The 22,685-nt window shown below is 39.3% G+C and overlaps 1 protein-coding gene across 4 annotated transcripts in view; it reads left to right on the plus strand.

Annotated features, from left to right (window-relative positions):
* The first annotated feature begins 9,823 nt into the window (after positions 1–9,823).
* The window catches only part of LOC306831021 (leucine-rich repeat and fibronectin type III domain-containing protein 1-like protein), a 168,809-nt gene continuing 155,947 nt past the window's right edge, over positions 9,824–22,685 (plus strand). For all 4 annotated transcript variants that reach the window (XM_079354839.1, XM_079354841.1, XM_079354842.1 and 1 more), the window contains exon 1: positions 9,824–10,849. The gene's annotated coding sequence lies outside the window, so the exon portion shown is untranslated. The remainder of the gene's footprint in view (positions 10,850–22,685) is intronic.

A 22,685-nucleotide genomic window follows, 5' to 3' on the forward strand; every position in this document is an offset into this window, starting at 1 on the left:
CAGTTAACTTTTCCTCTCTTTTAACACTATTCACTTACAGCTAGTGTTGTTCTTAAGTATATAGGGGTATCATATTTCATTTTGTCTTTTGTTCGCTCATGGAAAAGATTCACATATGTTTTTTAATGTTTAGTTCTTTTGTGACTCAAACAACATAAACATTAAAGACCAGCACACAGTTTGGTTTTCTCGTCTAGCCTATTGATAGCACAAGCAGACAAAATAATCATATTTTGCACACCTTGTTATTTGGCTGAGTGCTTTAACATTTGATCCTGACTGACAGTCTTTCACTCTGTAAATACACACCTACACACATAAACACAAGGGTTATCAGGCTGAGTGCTTTACACCAACAGACAAGTTAAAATATATTGAGAATCATACATTTTGACACATTTCCCTTTCAATTGTTTTGCTTTTAATTTGAAAATCTCAGAGTTACCAAAAACATGTCTGTGAAATTTCTTGCTAAAAAAAACATCTCCCATTACTCAATGTGCTATTGTCTACACAGTGAGAAGGCAGACTCAGAGGGCAGAAAAACACCTAGTTTCGGCAGTGTCACCCACCTAAGGGAGGAGTTACTGCCCTTTGTGATGTCATGAAGGTAAAATCACATTTTATTGTTTGAAACACAGTGTAGTGTGTAAATGTGTTTTGCACAATATGTGACCTCTAAGGGTTTCTATAGTTTCATCCGTCATTTCTGTTTGTTTGTCACTCAAATTTATTCAGCAAAATTTCAATGTAATCTTGTTCTGTATTTTGCCTTCCGCTTATCCTCAATATTTGAAGTAAACAGGCTACAAATGTGTTTTGCATATCACACTGTATTGTATAAAAAAGGGATGATACAAAGGGAATACATGTATGGTATCTAAGACATACATATCTGTTGGGACGCATTATCTTAATTCACATGTATTCAATTCCTAATCTTAGTCCATATCTCAACATTTATTGTTTTTATTTATTTTATAAAATGCTGGTGTAAATATTACACAGACCTTTTGCATGCCCTGAGCCATGTTCACTCAGTGCCATTTAATTGATGCAGGACTTCTGATTAATGTAGACATAATAAAATGTAGCTTTTAAAAAAGTCTGATACTCGTCTGCCTTGGTGACCTGTATTATGATGATTATCTTTCTTTGTTTGAGCCTTTTTGCTAAGCCATGTGACAGCTACTGAGCACATGACTGGCTGTAAACCTTTAAAGGAAGGAGCTTGGTAGCCATTTCGTATCTACCCTTACGAATACCTATATGGCTGAAACATGTTGGCATGTTTTTATAAACCTTTAGCCGAGATGAATTAAAACATTTGTATACTTAACCCTCTGAGTGCCTCAGACTTCTTCAAAACTTCTTAGTTGGATCCCCGCTCTGAAGAGCATTAGAAGGATGAATTACCAAAAATCATTTTTAATACCCATGCAGCGGTCCATGCATCTGTTTTTGGACACAATAATAATAACTTAATTTAAGAATTTTTCCTTTAAAAAGGTGTAGCTGTGACTCAAAGGCAGAGATGGACGTCTCTCAACAAGGAGGTAGGGAGTTGGATCCCCAGCTCTTGTAGTCACACGTCAAAGTCTCATTGGGCAAGAAATTGAACACCCAGTTGCTGCTACAATGTGTGAATGTGTATGAATGGAGTACAACTGGACACTCTGTGTGTGAATTGCTGTGTGTATGGGTGAATATGACATGTAGTTTAATCCCACTTTAACTGGTAAAAAGACTAGAAAAATGTCCAAGTCAATTAGTTTTAAAATTAGCTGCTATAAGTAAGCTAGATATTTCACATGGAACCACAACAAGAGCCACACATACATTATATTTAAACTTATTTGTGATATTTCTTGTTGTCAAACAGATACGGTTTGTATCTCCAGAATTCCTAACTTGTACAACCAACACAACACAAATAGCAGACTTTTTTTTTTTTTTTCCTTTTTCCAATTACAGAATAGAATAACGTGCACACAGTAACCTTCACTGGGGTGAGGGCAAAGTGACCTATGGTGACAATTACAGAGCTAAAATATATATATATATATATATATATATATATATATATATATTGTGTCTCTCCACCTGTCACTCAGTCACACTCGCAGTATTGACTTTTCCTCTCCTCTTTATCTCTTTTCCCATCACTCTTTCCGAGCTGGAGCCTTGGGAGATAGACATTCACCAACTCTCTATCTCTTTTCTACATCTCTCTTGTCCTCCACTTACTGATCTCCTTTAGTTAATCTCTACATCCAACTCCCACTCCTTCCTAAAACATCCCCCTCACTCCTCTTGCTCATATCCATCATGGTTTAGTGAGGGTATTTTAAAGTAATAATGCACTGTGCTTAAAATCTAACAACAAACGATTAAGAATGTAACATATTTTACAATTGCATTCACAATACTGCATATTTAAGCATATTCTATAAACCTAACCCTCTCGCTCTCTTTCTCTTGCTGTGCTCTATCCCTCTATCTATCTATCTCTTCCCACATTCAGAATTAATGGATGACCGTGCTGTTTTGGTGTCAGGGTCTGTACCTCGCTGTCGCTACTCTCTCTGTCTCCCTTTCTGCACCAGCGTGGTGATACAAGGCCATGATGTGACACACTATCTTTTTTCTTTTCTCCCTACTAATACATGGCCATGTTGAGGGGAATGTGTCATGAGAGACAATGGTGTTGGCTCCATTGAACTGCAACCTTGCTTCTCTGAAGGGCAATGCTAAAATATCCCAGTCTCTTTTTCTCTCACTCTCAATTCCTCTCATAGAAATCACACTACAGGTACCTGCTTTTCACTGTGTTGTCACATTGGTAACTTTGCTGTTTTTTGTAAGACCCCTTGGTGCAAAATTTATAGAAGTGCCTTAATTCAACAAACAAACTGGTCATCTCCCCAGAGCACCAATCCCCATTTCATGACAAATTTGAATTGGCAAAACATCTAAATGTCTGCAAGTGTTTCTACTTTGTTGAACAGTTTTAGCTTTAACATCATGGGGAAAATCTACTGGAAGATCAAGTCATGGTTGCAAAAAATGCCAAAGTATCCTTTATAAGACCCTTGTTTAACTTAAAATAAATATAGAAACGATACAATATCATCTCTAAGGTCATATCAACTTGGGGTAAGGTCAAACATTAAGCAAATAACCAACTTTTTATGTCATGGTTTTGCGTGTTTAAAATTAGACAAAAACCAATGCAAACGAGGCTTCCGTGAGAAAAAGGCACCGCGCCCGGACTAAGACAGTTTTTCAACAGTCCTTTGCCTTAGGCTAACACGAGGTCTACACAGGCTACATAATGAAAACAGCTATGCAAGATGTGTTCAGGCACAGTTCTGCAGTTGAGGTCACATTTACATTGACCATATTTAAGACACTTTGGTTAGCTGTGGGACATATCTGGACAGCTGGATTTAACAGTCAAACATGACACAGCAGCCATCACTGCACATGTCGTCAAAATAAAAATATCAGGTCCAAATCCTATTCAAACGTATCTGCCTTTCTGTTTGTTTTTAGATTGAGCCCCTGAATCTCAAACCTTTCTAAAACTTTCTTTATGCAGTTTCCAGATTGGACGTGTGGTTGTTCGCTTTTGGGTGACTGGTATACTCTCCTGGTCAGAGTTTTCTTCTGATGTGGAGTGACCTTAATTTAATGCTAGGTGTGACTGACCATTATTTCTTCTAAAACCCCGTTTCCACCAAGCGGTTCAGTTTGGTTCGTCTTGGCACGGCACACATTTTGTGACATTTTCATAGACTAAAGCTGGGAAAGATTCTCAAACCACTGACTCTTACCCAGTTAATTGTTTTTTTGGCTGTATTTCTCCTTGCTACACAAAGCCCTCTCTGAAACAAAGCTTGATTGTAACAAAGAGCCACATGCCAATGCAAAGTTTCTCCCTCAGAGGTGTGTTCACTGTCCTGATATCAAGCGTCCATTTAGCGAAACATACTATGAAGTTATTTCTCCTCTGCTTTTTGTTTCCCTATTCTTCTCTCTTGAATAACAAAAGTCAGAAGTGGTGGTCACATTTGATCCCTTAGCGCAAATAAAATAATGTCAGCTTCTAAAGAGACAAGCTGGCGTTCTGTCATTTCTTTTCCTCTTCTCTCTCTCCTTTCATTTACTTTCCTTTTTCCTCTTTTAAATAAAAATAAAATAAAAATAGCAGAGTTGATCATATTTCAGGAGTTTCAGGCGCACTGTTGATGCTAAATGCATATAGGGGAAACATTGCAATGACAAAGTAGATGCTTTGCTGGAGGTTGGTCTTAGTTTACTGTACTTGCATTTCTCTTCTTTGTTGAATTTATTAGAAGTGTACAATTTGTTGCGCTGCTATAATGTCACGCTATTACGTTGCTGAAGCGGCTATCAGCATCCAGCTTAGATGCCAAAATAGGGCACACATTGGCTGAGGAAACACAAACAGGATCAGGCTTTACCGAACCAAACCGTACCAAACTGTACTGATCCATCCCGGACTGCTTGGTGGAAACGGGGCTTAAGTCATTGTCTAGCTTGCTTAGTATTGTGAGGATGTGGGGAAAAACAATCACACTGTAACATCCATCAGTATTATTCTTAATAGATGTTGCCAGTGAAAGATTATTTCAATCACTTGGAAGAGAACATACATTTCTTTTGAAACACTGTGTTGATGTGTGATCTTATTCCCATGACAGAAAGATAGAAGGCTTATTGTTTGCCTCAACCAAGACTAGGTTGAGGCAAACTGGTTGATGGTCAATTAATTAATGGTTAATTAACTATTTTCAGAGAGCTAACCGCGTTGGGAAACGTGAATTGGGACTCTAGATAAATGGCAGCGGTGAGAGAACCCATTTCCATTTTACAGCTTCTGGTTCATTTGTCTTTATCAATAGGTAACTTGTGTTTGCCCTCCATGATATACCTATAAAAAGGATCATTCTGTGACACAAATAGTCTTAATGTATCTTATTGATCATAATAAAGTGTGTACTTCACCAGCAAAGTCGATGAACAGGCTCCAATTCCAATATTCACCCATAATGCTCTCTGTGAAACATACTTGCAGGGTTCTTAATCACTTACCGAAGCATTACCTAATCAATGCCTATCAATTATGTGACTGGACATTCGATCAGCTGTCAGCCCAAAGGTACCGATCTCATGATCAGCAGACTGACTGACCGGTCCAATGACTGGTTGGCCAATGATGAACTGACAAGGGCAGCGAGGCTGTAGGAAGTTGACAGGGTGCTGATGTTTGATTGGCACTTGGAACTAAAAATGTGCCTGCCTTGCAGCTACACACAGCACTAAACTAAGGTTCACTGAGTTTTAATCTGTGTAACTATATGATGATTGTAGATTGACATACCTTAAAAAAAAAATCCTCACATCAGCAATTGTGAATACAGGAATTTGGATGGATGATACAGACTGTGTAACCAAAAGGGGGAAATGCAAGGTAAGGATTTCTAAAAGTGTACTGGAAGTGATCATTATGGAGACATATAGAAATGGACTCTTTGAGAGCAAATTTTGGTATGAACAACACACGCATGAGTCCATACATACTTGAAGAATTCAATAGAAAATGTTGCTTATCAAAAGAAAGTGGTTTATTGATAGCAAGAGCATATTTTGTAGTATTGTGAGGAACAAAAAGGAAGTGGGTTTTTCACTGAATTTATGATACACCTTTTCCATCCGATTTTATTGCTAAAATTGTCCTGGGTAGAAGGCTTGAACGGTAAAACAATGTTTCCTTTATTGCAGGAACAGGAAATTCAATAGAGACTCATGAATGTCAGACACCGCATTTTTGCATGAATGTCATCTTTTTTCATTTAACCTGAAATTAACTTTACTACCGTCCTTTGAATGTGCTGGTTATTCTGTTATTTCTGTTTCCTTAAAATTGTGTTTAAACTTATTGTTTATCTCTCACACTTTGTAAAATTATTGTTTCCTTTTTTGCCTCCCCTCACTCTCCATAGCTCAGAGAATAGCCCTCTCTGCTAGGACTAAACACACTCACTCTGCTCATAAACCACCTAACAGCTTTAGTGCAAAGTGTCGTTTTGAACTCTTTCTCTCAAAATGTTTGCGGTAAAACTACACGCACAAAAACAAAGGCTTTTAAGGCTGAATGACTCACACACAGAGACGCACATGCATGTTAGACTTATTGCCACCTTACAGATGTTGATCCACAAAGACAGCAGTCACACAGAGGAGTGACAAGAAACAGACCGTGGATGGTTGCAGGCAGGTGAGAGAGTTATGAGAGGCAATGAGTGTTTGTCTATGTGAGTGTGTGTAGGAGAGGAGAAATGATAAAGCAGGAGAAAAACATGGAGGTGAGATAAGTGTGTGTGTTTGTGTGCGTGTGTGTGAGAGAGAGAGAGAGAGAGACAGAGAGAGAGAGAGAGAGAGAGAGAGAGAGAGAGAGAGAGAGAGAGAGCAGTAGAGAGTTAGAGTCAAAGAGATCAGAGCATGTTGAGAAGAGCTTTTGGCTTTTCTCTCCGAGGATAAAGCCTGTTCCGGCCTTGTGCCGCTGAATCCCCGCTGTAGCGCTGTCCATGGTGCTGAATCGGCTGCAGGGTCTTGTGTCTCTTTTTTATCTCCCCCTCCCTCCTCTCCTCCCTTACACTTTCTCTTCCTCTCCCCGTCTTTATCTCTTGTGCCCTCTCAAAGTCTCCTCTATCTCTCCCTCTCAACTTCACAGGCACTTTATTGTTATGAAACACAGCTTGATGCCATAGCACAGTCAACACAGACAGCATTGAACCGACAGTAACTAAGGTTGAACACAAAACAGCTTGATAATGCAGAGTGGATGTGCAAAATGCGATGCAATGAATAGTTAGTCAAAAAAAAAAGAAAAAAGAAAATGGTTTGTATTGTTGTTTTTTTGTGCTGCAATTAAAAAAAAGAATGGTTACCATTAAAAAAAAACACAACATGGGTCATTTATTCTATGTTAAAGCCACTGTGAGCAGTTTTGTTATAAAACAGACTAAAATGAAAAATAAAGCCTCTCCATGACCTCCAACAGCAATCAAGACCATCTTTTCAAATTATTTCAATGCAGTAATTTTCAATGCATCTATATATGGACAGTTTCAGACGAAACGAGTTACGACATGCTGCAGACAACAAAGACTCACTGTGATGGACACATTCAACTGTAACAACAGCAGGATGAATTATTGAAATCATTTATCATAAAACACTGTACAGGCATGCACAACGCAAGAACAGTCAAGATATACGAGGTACTGCTTTGTCCACAGGAGGCACCAGAACCATCACTAATCAATCCCAGCATGTGGCGTGTTGAGGGCATATCAGAGGGCAGTAAAGAATAGAATGTTATCATCACACACACACACACACACACACACACACACACACACACACACACACACACACACACACACACACACACACACACACACACACACACACACACACACACACACACACACACACACACACACACACACACACACACACACACTTTCTTAAGAACTTATTGCTGTAATTACATGTTGAAAAAAAATGGTGTTCATCAGGGCTTGCACCAATATTAACACAGCTCTGATGACTTAACTCGCAGGGTTCCTTTAGGTCAGTGATGATTTTTCATTCCAGGATCCCAAAATGAGTACATTTTTGTTCCACCCTGGGGACACATGGTCTAATTAAAACATTGCTACCGTGGTTAGGAACCATCAGAAACAAGCCTCTGACCCATTTTCTTATTCTGACCAGTAGTTAAAGAAAAAAGTGGCTTAAGGCTTATGAAAATCTCATCGAATTAGAGCTTCAAATGCCACCAGAAGTGACGGTTATTCCTGTTTCCAAAAATAAACTTCCTAAACCTCACTTTTTTTCTCTCTCTCCCTCACACACACACACACACACACACACACACACATTTACTTATTTCTCGTTGGACCAACCTTCAGCCTATACAGCCCAGACATGTCTCTATTTAGATTGAGTTTATAGATCATGAAACATAATGTTGGAGTTTTCATTTTGGGTGCCCCTGTCTGATCTCTGTCGATTCTCTTAATGTTTGTGTTGTTATTTTCTGACTTCCTCCGTTATTGTCTTTATCTCTTCATTATCTCCTGCCCTCCTGGCCTCCCCACCAACGCCAACAACCACAACACTGAACCCTGAATCTGTAAAGTGAGCATACTAATCGGCCTCCTTTTTACATTTTCTTATAGTTTCATTTGTCATTAGTAGAACAGAGGCTTTGATAATCTGCATCAAAAATGAAGTCACCTGAACACCAGGGAGAAGTAACCCCTCCTATTGCGCACGCCAAAGCTCAATCTGGATGTTATTTTTCTGTGTTCAATGTTATGTTGTTTTCAATGAGAAATCCCCCCGTAAAATAACACAACATTACACTTTAAAATTACGTGCCAGGCATAGCCAAATTGCAATTTTGCATGCATATGATACACGTATGATATGATGTGCAACACATCCCGACTGGTTAAGGTTAGGAAAAGGGATTGAAAGAGGTTAGAATAGTTATCTTTGGCCCCTCCCAGACCCCTGTCCTAAACCTAATTGGGCATATGCATGGCACATAATTTAAAAGTGTAATGTTGTGTTATTTGTACGTAGACTGTGAGACTGGGTTAAAAAAAATCAATGCACATGCATCATTACATGACATAAGGTGAACTGATTTAAAGCTGCCAGTTGGTGATCATAAAATGAAAACTTTTAGCAACACACTACACTGATAAAATAAACTGCTAACCTGCTTCTGTAAAGAGACACAATATTCATCAATTTAATACTAAGTGAACATTTTATTTTTAACAAAAATGATTTTAGGACATATGCCGTTGCAAGTTTTGTCCAGCCACAATAATTTCTCCAATACTCCTGTTTGTGTGAGCTTGTCAACTGCTGCAATGCCAAGCTTCATTTGAATGTTAAAGTCATGTGAGTTTTGTCAATCTTCTCAGCAAACCATTCGTGTGAGATGCAAGATAGTGTTTTATAGTAAAAGCATCATAGAAGAACAGAAGCTGGCCAAGCCCCCTACTTTGGCAACTAGTAAACTATTTCTCAGTCAATTTAGCTTGGCATCAAGAGTGGAAACAAGATATATACAGTAAGCTAGTGTCGCCCTGAACATTAATATTACTGTAATTAATAATTAGTCAAATTGTTAATAAAAGAATAAATCAATACAAACATTTGTTTTGGAGAATACAAGCACATTTGCTTTAAATAATTTAATCTAAATTGTATTGTTTTTCTACATATGTAGAGTTGCATTCTTCATTAAAGGATATTTGAGAGAGACATTATACAGTACTAGTGTAATAGGCTATTAAAAACATGAAGAACTTTAATTTATCACAAAACGAATTTTTCATAAAACACAACTTAAGTGTTAGGACATGCTTATGTTCCTATACGGTCTTCTTTAAGTCCGCCTCCCTCACTTTGGGAACCTCTGACCGTGTCCGTGTCTGTTTTCCTTACAGACACAAACTGTATCAGCTTCTTCCCACATGCAGGTAAACGCCCCGCCATGGCATCACGAGCAGTCGTCATAACGCAATCCATCAGTTATTAGCAGCCTGTAATCCCGGAGCAGCGAGTTGTCAATAGCCGGAGCAGGACACGGATACAGAGGAAAGGAGCCAGACAGGGAGAGGAGCCTGTAGGCGGATCACCTCCCGGGACAAACCACCGCACAGTGTGAAAGTAACTGCATGAGATGCTCACCGTGGCGGAGAAGGGCGCTCTTTAACGACAGGGAAAAGAAGGACGTGATTAGAGGCTGCTTTTCTCTCGGGATTTATCATTTTCTCTGTCTGGAGCTTGCCTTTTTTTCTTGACCCATAACGCCTCTATCTAGCGTGCAATCCAGCGCGCAGCACGCGCTGTTGTCCGCGATAAGAGAGAGGTCAAGACAAAGTCACTTCTGTGGCGCAAAAGAATAACTTCAATTTTCCATCCCTCTTTCATACTTGTATATTTCTTTTCCATTCTTTGTGCACTTCTTAGTCGATTTCTCTACTTGAGGTGGATACTCTTCTACGGCAAGAAAGGATTATTATTCTGCAACCAAGTCTACACTAAAAGAAAGGGCGCGGAATGAGTGAGATGGTGATGTTGGTGCAGGAATGACAGCTGCTGAATGGGGGAACATGGAGCATCTATAGGGGAGCTTTATGTAGAGACCGGCTGAGTAGCCGAAATCGAAGAACGTGCTCGGTATCACCGAGTGGAGAGACGTTTTTCTTACTCTCCCTGTACGCTGCTTTTTCTCCAATCTCAAATTACAATCTCAATTCCCGCTATTGCAACCTTAAGAGATTGGTATTCTGCTTTAAATGACCAATTAAAGGAGTCTTAACGTAACGCAGGGCGCTCATGCGGAGTCCAAATGAGTGCGCAACGCGGCGGTGCGCCGGTTTAACGGCGTTTTTTCCACGCTCACACTTCGGTCCCAGTGGATCAGCAGTGGACAGTGGGCTGCTTTAGGTTTCAGGCTACCACTAGTCGTGGACCCGTACCCTATAGGCTTCCATGCAAACTCAACGAAAACTAAATTAAAAAAGCCTTTGCTTGCCCAACCACCTCTCGAGGACCCCAGCAGAGAGCATTAAAAAGTGGATATGATTTGGTTTGCAAAATCTACTTGAGCAGAAGGAGGATTATTTGACACATTTTTTTCCTGAGTGGAGTTCTTCACCTGGTTTGATAACCGGAGGGGAAATAATCTCCACCTAACCGAAGTGGAGGAGGAGAGGGAGCAGCGCAGGTATGACTGTCTCCTTATCTACTTTTTTTTCCCCTCGTCTGTCCGAATATCGCACAATTTCCTCCCTTCGTCGCATCCTCTTCTTCGTGTCTCCTCACTTATTAGTGGAGGCTGAGTTGTAATTTTGCAAGAGCCGAATTTAGTTCATGATCGCACACATGCTCACACGCACGAACACAGGATGGCAGATAGGGAGATATGGCGCTGGTGTTCTCTCTCCCATACGATTAAGAGATGCTGATATCCCTTTTCTAGATTGAAGACAGGAGTGAGGCAAGGGGGGAAATTTGCTGGAAGCTGGAGTGGTTGTTAAATATTGGAGGTGAGAACAAATGGGTCTGAAAACAGATGATGAGATGAGATATTGCTAAAGCGTAAGATAGGAGCAAAGATGGGATGGAAAAGCAGGTGGGTAAAGCAGCATGGGAGCATGAGGGGGCAAAGAGAAGTCAAGGAGTTTACAGCGGAATATGTGATTGGGGAAGGACAGAACAGGGTAATGAAAACATACAAGAATATTTCTCAATCATTTTATAGGAGGAAGCAGAAGGGAAAAGAGGGGAACAGGGCTGGTTAAGCACGGGCGTGTGGGGTAAAGAGACAGGAGGGAGTTGGAAGGAACTGTTAGGGGGTGAGGGGCAGAGGAGAGGGTGCAGGGATGGAATACAGAGAAGGAGCAAGAAGGAGAGGACATGTTCTGGTGATAAGAGGGAAAGGGGGGAGTTAGGGGGAAGATAAAGGAGAGGAGGGGGAAATAATGGCAGGTGAGAAAAAGGTTTGCTGTAAAGGTGAGGAGAGAGAATGGGAGAAGAAAGGATGAGGGAATGGAGGGGCAGGTGTGGAAAGAAAGGAAGATGCAGGAAAGAGAATAGGTCAGAGAGAGAAAGAGAAAGAGAACAGGTAAGCTCTAACAATAGCGTGCTGGAGGCCAATTGTAGAATACTCTTACAGAGCTATGCTGTAGCTACTGTGTGGTATTATCCCGGGGATTGCTGCGTAATGGTCGCCGCAGCTGCACCATGGAGAGTGAAGAGACGATGAGAGAGATGATAGGAAACCACAGCCAACTGTTTAGTTTGCAGTGTCAGCTCATCAGCTCCTCTTTACCTTGTAAATTGTCTCCCCCCTCCTAAGAGCGCCATTTGCATTTTGATGGGGGTGTTCAATAGTTCTAAGCCTCCCTAAAACACATGTAAACACACATGCAAGAGTAAATGAGTTTTGAGAACAAGTAGAATGCTGATTGTCCTGTTCCTGTCTCCGAATGTACCTGTGACTGAGATGAAGCCCTGTTTCCATATTTCCGTCTTTCCCGCCTCAATTTTTTAATCCTTTCATTGTGCTTGTATCGATGTATCATGTTCAAATTTGGCTTGAACCAAAGTCCAGATTGAACATTTTCAATTTCAAAAACGTTATGCTTTTGACTGTAATGTGCTGTTCAACATGCTGTAATGCAAAGTGAAATGGGAGAATCAGTGGAATGTTAAAGAGCCCTGGCTGTCAGTTTGTGTCTTTGATCATGACCCCATTTGCACCTCAACATTTGAAACGTATAAACTCAAATACCGACTGCAGATTTGATTAAGATTTAGCTTTGAGCTTCAAACAAATATGCCAAAAAAAGAAAACTGGCTTTTCCTCCAAACCAACATAAAAATACATTTAAATCACGCCTGAGTAATTAGGAGTTGCTGCACTCCTGGGGTGTTCTTTAATGAGCCATGTTTCTACGATCTAGATCCTCCCGGTGACTTGTATCTTTGCCAGTATGCACACATTTTTCTCAGTCAAAGCTCATTCTGGACAAGCTCTTATTTCAGATGCATCACCCTATACCACACATTAATATCACTATACATGAGTAAACAGAATTTTCCCGCACTGCCATGGAAACAGATTTCTCAGAGGCGCTTAAAAATAAATCTAAAATGGGATGAAGTACGTCAGGGAGAAGCAGTCAGTTCAAGCTTTTTTATTCCTGTTTGCTAGTAGCATTACATACAGTGGATTTATTGATAGGGGAATTTACATGTAGCAACTCTGAAACAGAAGGCATTGGAAATTATTGAATATACGTTCAAGAAAACACAATTGTTTTCAAACACATTGTCTCCATACAATGATTATAATTAACTCCAATGTGACCTGAAAAGTCAAAGAATAAATTGGAGGTCTTTCTTTGAAAAGAATTTTATATTGAAGAATGGATTCATATGGGGGTATTTTGTCTTTAATGTTTGGAAAATGGCATGCAATGTATTTTCTTACCTGAAAAGAAAAGCCACTCATATTTGAGCTATTTTGTGAACTTAGTATAATGTAAACAGTGTATAAACAGCTAACCCATTATAACACAGTTATTGCAACCACATATAAAAATAATAGAGCAAGCCTATTGGATATCATTTTGATGGACATCATTGTTTTGTATAAGAACAGTACGACTACTTAATCTGCATAGTATCATAGTGCAGTAATTGCTGAAAAGACTGATAATCATTTTTTGTTCGTTAACAAACATGATGTCAGTCAGAGCAGCTGGTTACGTGAGTGTAGCAAGGAGATTTAGTAAGCAGCTATTCTAGCTTTGTCCAAAGCGCATCCAACACATACCGCAGTGGAAACCTACTTGGATGCTAGCCAATTTTGTCTTCAGTATCAGGGAGGCCAAGGTTGTATTAGCCCTTGATGGATTTATGAGCACATAAGGTGGAATGGTATCTTCTCACTTCAATGTTGAATGTTTAAAAAGTAGGCCCATTTCAAGCCTCTCTATTTCAGAACCCACTGGCTATTATCTGAAGCAATTTAGCCTCTGGAGGCAACAACCAACCTTTGAGGTTTCCAGTGTAGCCAGAGGTGAGTGATAAACAACTTCCAGGCAAAACTGTCTTTTCCTTGCTCTGCATTATTTACAGTCCAACAAGCACCTTGAAAAGCCAGAACTGTGTTGAGAGACTGCATCTTAGAAGGGAGCATAGACGCACTTGCATGGAGTGAGCGGAATTGGAAAGTCAACGGTGTCCACAGAAGCGGAGGGTTCTTATCTACTTTCCTTCATGTTAACTCACTCATTATATATTATCCTTCTTATTACAAGGTTATTTACTGAGGAAAATCAATCATTTAAAACAAAATATAGATTTGAAAAGCACTGAATTGATTTAAAAATCTACTTCTTCTATTAAACAAATAGTTAGAATCTAGTGAATCAAGCAACAGTTAACTCTATAGCCTTCATAGAATCATCTAACTAAGCTGCATTTACAGTATTGAAAAAGCACCATTGCATGTTATGTTGTGTTTATTGAAGTGGCATGTTCTCTTTTATAGCGTACAGTTTTGAGTGTTGTAACCTCTTGCCTTCGTGCTTATCATGCTCTTCCTTCGTACCCTATAGTAAACAGACCAATGTCCTATTAACTGGAGTTTGTCGCAAATATTAATATGATTACATTTCATCTTCTAGATTTTGGTAAATAGAGTCACATCCTTGGCAGCAGTTTGCTTTCTTCTCAACAGTGATCTATTGAGGGATAACAGATCTGTGCCTTGCATTACTGGCCTATCAGATTTAAGTATTTAACACAGCCGGTTAATAACTAAAGATAAATCATTGTTGGATGACTGGCATTGAGTAATTACATTGCAGCGGCTTGCATTCTGTCTGTTTTGCTCTCCACACAGCTTGGTTTTATCTACACAATCAAAGCCCGACAAAACACAATACTAATTGGACTACAGACCGAATTATAACCCTCCCAATACCAAAATTGGCTCCTTCACCTATGAGTTATGCAGAATCTGTAAATACAGATAAGAAGCTAATGTACAAGGCATCCAAAATCTACCATCCTAATGCCCACTCTAAGTTCCAGTTGAAGCCTACCTGCCCAGGTTAGGCCCATGCAAGCCACACTCCGATATGTTTCCTTGAAGACAATAATGTTTTTTATCAGGTTTATAGATGCTGGTAGGCAGAGCTACATATTTGGATTCTAAAGTGTTACGCTTATGCTAAGTCTCACCATTAAAGCCACAAATGGATTGAGTGAGGACTGACTGGATTGGAAGTCTCACACATTCAACACAACCAGTTCTAAGCTGAAAGCAAGAAGGCAGAAATTTCCTGCAGATTTGAAGACCAGACACTTATTTGACCCTGATTTCCAGTATGAAAACAGGCCGTGAAAGTGGCGCTTCATGATCTGTCTGGCTTACTGGGGCTTACGCTGAAGGTTTCAGAAAAACATACCAGAGGGATAACCGGGGCAAGAAAGCGTGAGAAACCTGCCGTCCAACCGTCTGATCATTTAAACCAACACAGTCGGAACATGAACTGCTGCCCAAACACTTAGGTATCCATAAGTCAGGTTAGCAAATGAAGCAGAGGTGTGAGATTAAGGAGATAATGCATGTAACGGTGAAGGAGTGAAAGTCCCATAACACTTCCTCTGCTACTGCGGGAGCTGACAATGCATGGTGGTTTGTCATCTTTACAGTTTATTGAGCTGTGTTGAGTCAAAGTAATGAAGAGTTAGACTTCACTCTAAGGACAGTTTTCCAGGTTATTTATAAGCACGGAAACAATTTCAAAGAAACATGATATGGGACTTCCTCTTTTAATAAAGTCATATAATGGATTTCACAATTTCAAATCCTTGATTCAGTGTTGTCTGTGTAGCACAGTCACTTCAGACTCCTCTTAAAGTCTCATTGGTTGGAATGAGGCTCTTTTTGAACAAACTTTGAATGATGGAGCCTTCTATTTTGGGCACAATGTAAAACACCTTTCACTCTGTCAGCATCAGTTTGAATAATGAGGCTGAAGAAAAAGTGTAATTTCTGGAGGGGTTTGAGTCTAATTGATGGATGTGTCTGTAAGGCCAGAGAGAGACAGCGCAGGGAAGAAATGGAACCCACACCGAGAAATTCAATGAGTTTTGGAGAGAGAAGGAAAACACAGTTTCATCTCAGTGGTGAAGTGATGTATGGCTCTGCAGGTACAAATAAGGCTCGTGCAATGTGTTTTTGACTCAATTTAAATTCAAAGCGTGTATTTACACATTGCCGTATGGTTGCATAGGGGGCCTTCAATTTGCAAGATGGAGAAAATAAAATGATGTTTCAGTGATGAAAGACCAGAAACTCTGACGAAAAGATGGATAAAAAGAAGAATGAAAGCGTAGACGCAAGAAGGGGCTAAGAAGTAAAAATATAAATGGAACATAGGGGCCTTTTGGTGAGGAATTGACCTTTACTCAACAAGGCAGGTCAATTAAGAAGCAATCCCCTGTTTGAGAACAGCAAAGAAAGGGGAAGAAGGAGGAGATGAAATGCAGTAAAGAGAGCAGTAAAGAGAGTCGAGAACGGCAGCTGAGAGAGGAGAAAAAAGACGACGCTTTGAAGGAAGAGGAGAAGAAGAGGATTGAATTTAGAAGATAAAAAAAAGGAAACATAAGGTGAACATATTTCACTACGAAGTTCTAGGTGTTAAGTCTGTGATAGGACGACACACTGTTTTATAGTATTAATGTCCAAAATATGTCATCATGATGTTCTCAACACTGCAACATGCTGTCCACTACAGTAGGGGTTTAAATGTTGACACACTCTCTGTATGCATATGTGTGCGGGTGCGTGTGTGCGTATGTGTGGCAGCAGATGCTGGTTCAGTGGCGCAATCCCACCTCACTGCGGGAGAGAGATAGTGCAGAAAGATAAAGAGAGAGAAAGAGAGAGTGTGTGAGAGAGAGACAGAGAGAGCGAGAGAGAAAGAAAGAAAAGAGGTGAAGAGAAGGATGGAGGGGAGGTGTCATGAGAAAGAGAGCAAGGTGTGCTGAATGCCAAGTAGCCTGCTATTAGAATGGTGCTGTGTCGAGCAGGCAGGGGCAGGGAAAAAAAAAAAAACACAGCTCAGCTAAATCTAAGCACCCTCTAAGTTTCCAAACTTCCTCTTTCAGAAAGACAGATTCATTACCTTTTTTCTTCTTCCTTCAACTGGTTACAGATTTTGCTGATTTATTACAGTGTTTTTTCTTGTTTTTGTTTTATGTTTCAGTGAGAACAAAATGGGAAGTTGAAGATTTATTGAGACTGTATGCACCAAGAAAAACTATAAGCATTCAAAGGGTACCTTACACATAAATGCCACATAAGTTTCCTACTTCGACAAAGCCTAGAAGTCTGATCAGCTTCCATTTATCAGGTGAAGAAACATAAACCAGCCTTTTCAATTCATACAACAAGTCTACATTCAGAGGTGCTGCTTGTCTACAGGGGAGTTTGGCAACTGCTTGATGCCCAAGACCAATAGGGGGCCCCAGAAGGGCTTACAAACTTCAAACCAAAGAAGCGGCCCTAACTGTGCAAATTTTGCAATGACAGTTGAAAACCTCCCGAAGGGGCCCCATCTGACAGAACTCACTCTAGTTGCCCTGCTGAATGCTTTTGGAAGCCCCCCCAAATGTTAGGGTCCAAACAGACTCTAGAAACACCTCTGCTTACATTTATCAGACAAATTATTCAAAAGCCAAAGAGAGATAAGGCACAATCATCTGACAGACAGGCATTTGTGCTATTACAAAACACAAAAACTATAGTCATATTTCATTTTTTATCATAGTTAATACATGCTAATAGCAGCATTCAAAAATTAAGGCTGATTTTTAATGTCATTAGAATTTAAATAGGAGTTGCAGTCAGAACTATATTCACACATGAAGGATTTCGTATATTTTGTTTACCCAACTGACATGTTTGCCAAACAGTCATGTGCAATGACAGATGCCTTTCCCTGGAACAACTTAACAATCCACCATTAAAACAAACTGCTTTAAAGCTAGGATGGGAAGAGTTGATTTAATTGGCAATGACTGGTGAAAAAATGTGTTCTGTTTCTGCCCTGTGACAACTCCACTGAAGCTAAACAAACATGTCTAGTTGCATTTAGACATGTCTAAAGTTTTACATATATCAGTATAAATGCAGTTTTATAAGCATATTTTAATGCTGCAGTGGCTGACTGGTACTTCCCATTAATAATGAAATAGCAATGGTAAAGGCATTGTGACTGTCACAGTGGTGATTACTAAACAACCAAATTAGTTCAGAGTGGATGCTAATCCAATCAAAATAATCACAGTGATAAATAATAGTTTTTAAGCTAATTTATGAGATTTTGGTTAATAAAAGTCATTTGGATTTTAGTTTACATAACTGTTTAATATCCAATTTTTGCTGGATATATTTTACCAGTAACACTTTAGGATTTTGTATTAAAAATGTGAGTAACTAAGGATGTTTTCACATAATGCACGATTGTTTCATATCATGCCCAAGCTTGATTCCTTCCCCCTTCCCTTTTCTCCATTGTTCTGCATTCACATTAACATTGTACCCTCCCCGAGTACATTTCAGAATGCTCACGGTCCGATACAGCATGTTGCAGTATGCATAGTTGTTTGGCAAATCCCCAAAAAAGCAGAAATAAGAACAATAATGGAAACCACTCGCAGACTGAGTCCATCCTGCAAACTATAGATGTTTTTGGTTCTTCCTGAGACATGTACAACAAGCATCTTTCCAGATCCATATCTATTGTGCAGTCCAGAGGATAAAACGTGTTGTGCGCAGTTTATAAAAAATAACACGAGTCATTTAGAATTACGTCATATAGCGATCCACTTCCTTGATTGAGCATGGTTGCCACATCTTCACATCTTCCGGTCGTACTGCAGTTTACATGAATCTACCTCTACCTCTGCTACCTCTTTAAGCGGACTTGGGAACGGTAACCAAGTAAGGTACTGTCATAGAATATCTGTAATTACTTAATAAATGTGTAATGTTATTCACTGTTTTTAACGTCAGTCCTACCTGATACAGTTCGAGACCAAGGACAGCTTGGACAGTGTCAACAACTCTTTCTGATATCTGCAAGGATGTTTGGGAGATCATGTTCACTCCAGGCTCCTAGACGTCATAGATTAGATGGGTCAATGTGGCATGACCCTGATAATGATAATATCTTTTTTGAATCTAGGCAGAGCCTTTGGTCAAGTCTTGATCATTTCCTCGATTTCCTAACACTGATTAAGTAATACAGACTTTGGGGTAAAGCGCACTCAGATCCAGGCCCCTAGTGTAAAACCACTAAGGGTTCATTGAGCAACCATCTGATAGAAAAACCATTTTTGTGTAGTTACCTATATTATACACACTTATGCATATGAAAACAACAATAATTCTTCCAAATATGTGAGATTCAGATAAATGACCACTTTCTTTATGAATAGTTAAAAAAAAAACTAAAAAAACTTAAATTTCCTGAGGGAGTCATCCCAAAGGATCAATAAAGTTTAGTCTAAGTCTAAGTTCCTGGTTAACTGATGAACAAGCATCGGATTATAAGAAACTTTTCATTTGTTAAAAATTACAGTGTCATTAGTTTCTCTTATTCAACACTGCCAAATGAAGTGATACATCAAAATGAGAATTAACTAAGTAGCCCCTCATTAGTTTATGACACGATGGTAGTTCTTACTGGGGGGAGGGTGGGGTGGGGTTACAATTAGTATCTCATTAAGCGATCATAAAGGTTATTTCCAAGATAAATGAATGATGCTTAAGCCTTAAAGAAAAAGTCTAATAAATGGACTATGTGTCACTGTAAGCATACTTCAAATTTTACCGTGAATCTTTGTGGAAAGGCAATAACTCTTAACATGAATAATTCCCCACAGGGCAGTGTATTTGACACATTTGAAAAATATCAGTGACATAAATTAATAGTCCTAAAATTATTGGAGAATAAGCAGAGAATGGGGGGAAAAAAATGAAAAGGCAACAGTTATTAATAATAATAGGGTACAAATGATTTCCTCTTTTTTTCAGATACAAAATTCTCTCAATGGATGGGCTGTGGATGTGCAGATGGGCTCAACACTGCCCCACATCAGCAGGAGGGCTGGGCAGTAATAAAGGCACAGTCTTTAGCAAACACTTATTCATCTGATGTCTCCAAGCAACACCGAGGTGTTAATGTTACAATTCAGGTGCCTGAGATAACCGTTATTAAATGAGCACCCTCTCATGGTGGGTAAAGAGTGTCTATCATACGTTAATAAACATATTACTGGCTTGAGACGTTCAATGACATGTAAACTATCCAAAAGTGAGCGAGAAGACAGAAAGGTAGTGTCTGGTAGTATTTAGATTTTTAGTTCAACTTAAGTTAAGACTCATTTGAAATGTGTTTTAATTGAATTTCTTGTGTATAATCGGTTGAGCAGCATTTGCACCAATGTGAGCTTGACCCAGGAACACAAAACAGTTTCTTATGGGGACTTTGCTGTTGAAGGACAGATTACAGATTTTGTTCTTATGAATCTTGTTTATTATTCCCTTTTTAGTTTTACATAAAAATAAAAGCATCTTGTGCAGAAATAGCTTTGTGTGGGTGTCTGTTTTAGTCTAAAAACAAAGGTGGGAGGAATGACTGAAGGTCATCTTTTATTGTATCACTGATGAGAAATAACTTTGGCTTTATTATATTAAAATTCATTATAAATTATTGATACATGTATAACAATATATCACAAGAGGGTTTATACAGCATCCAGTCCAGCTTCAAGTCACGAGTAGATGACTGAGCACAAGGATTTTTATTCTTCTTCACCTCTTCCTCCCTTCTCTTCAGTTGAACAGTAGTTAGGTGTTTGACTCAGTCAGTCCTTCTCTTTTATATCTCTGTTTGTAACTGTACCGCTAGTCCTCTCCCTAGTAATTGTCTTGGTCTGGGGTGACGAAGCAGACCTTACAAGCGAACCCAGATAGTGAGTGGAGATAGATTGAAGAGGAGTGTCTGCTCTCTCCTCTATCTCTTCTCATCTATTACTCGTGTCTGACAGAAGCAGTGCTGTGTGATGGATGGATGCCCCGCTCCATCTCTATTCACTTCTCGCTCCCTTCACTCTGGTTTTGCTCTCACTAACTCATTTTTCTCCACTTGGTTTCTCTTCATCATTCCGTCACTTTCTCAGTCTCATCTTTTTCTTATTTGTCCTTATGCTTACTCTCTTCCTACTCATCCGTTTCCCTTGTTTCTTTCTCCAAGAGATACCAATGTTACTTTTTTCTGATATAATCTTGTCTTTGCAGGGGTTTAAATGAAAGTATATGTGCTACTGAGATCCACAAAAAAAACAAAAAAATAAAACAGAGCAGAGTCATCATTCACTCTTTGTTTGTTGCCAGTTATGAGTTTGTTATTTTTTACAGACAGGCGGGTGTGCCATCGGTGCTCATATTCAATTCTCTAAATTGAGTGCTGCAAGCAAAGTAGCTTGACTTTTTAGTCATAAATAAGTACAAAGCAGTGCAGGGCAATCATATCCCAAAGGAAGCCTTAATTAAAAATATTGGAGGTAATGCAACAGATATGCTGTGTCTTTCTGAAAGATGCTAAAACAGAGAAAAACATTCAGCAGGATAGCTTCCTTATTTGTATTGTGTCATATTTTGTAGTTATTTGTTTTGTTTAGATGCACTTTGATCCAATTGAAAAAATCCTAGAAGATAGGCTAGAGTTCATCAAGGCATCATTTTTCCTTCTGTGACCCTTTCCAGATGTAAATATGTATGATATCCAATGACAGTGCAGAGTGAGACTGTAATTGTTATGGCAAGAGCCGAAGGCGCTTGGATCGGATTTGGACAGCCTCTCGTCAATCTTCACTTGTGAATCGCTGTCAGTGTGGATGTCTTCTATCAAAACTGCTGTGTGATATCTGTTTGTGGCTTCCAAATCTATTTTGGAACATGTCTGATGCCTGCCATCCCAGTGTACAAGCTGGTAACAATAAATAAATGACTGAAAGAGGATCAGGGTGTAAAACCTGATTATGCTGATCTGTGAACAAATCCCTTCATCAGCCTTAGTACACTGCAGTAGATTGGCTCTGGATAGCCAGAGCCAATTGCAGTTGTTGCACACATTACAGCGGGAACAAAGTCACATTTACTCAGAGTTTTATAGTGATTAATTTTACACACTAAGTAAGAGACAAAGTCCTCAGGATACTGAAATGACCGTATAGAAAAAAAAAATAAAAAAAAAAATGTTGTACTGCAGTGTACAGAAAAGAAAAATGGCCTTGGTCTACATTGTGATATTTAATTGGTGAATTGGATGAAATTTGCTGATGGTTTCTTAATTTCCTGATAGAGAGGGTAGCGTCTGAAAGAAATATATTAACCCCTCTGAGTTTGAAGGTTGATCACTTCCAATTATACACCAGATGTAATCTCACGTCTCTTTGTTTACTGTCCAAAGCTCACTCTTTCTAAAGTATTCTCCTCATCCCCTGGTGTGTATGAGCACACTGATGTGTGTGTGTGTGTGTGTGTGTGCGTGTGCATGAATGAAGGTTTTCTCTGGCAATTTAGCTTGACGTAAATGTCAAATTTTAAATGAATTTTTCATTACAAGCGGAACCAAAACTGGCAGGGTTTTTTGTCCAGGCTGACCGGTCCTTTTATGTAGCATGGCACCCATACACGTGCAGGATGCCAAGAAAATTTGTATTACAGAAGACCTCATTACCCCATTGCTCAGATACACCCCAGTGTTATGACCATATCAAGAGTGAGCACAATGTTAATTTAATAAAGACGTGAAACATCAAAAAGACATTTCAATTGCTGCAGAGATTTCGAAGCATGCAATGCATTGCATTAATACTGCAATACGAAACAACAAAACAAATGAAGGCTCAAACTCTAAAGAAATACAGAGAAAAGTATCAAATCTGATGTTACGGACAGAACAGTG

Source organism: Symphodus melops (genome assembly GCF_947650265.1).
Source record: "Symphodus melops genome assembly, chromosome: 10".
NCBI classification, from domain to species: Eukaryota; Metazoa; Chordata; class Actinopteri; order Labriformes; family Labridae; genus Symphodus; species Symphodus melops.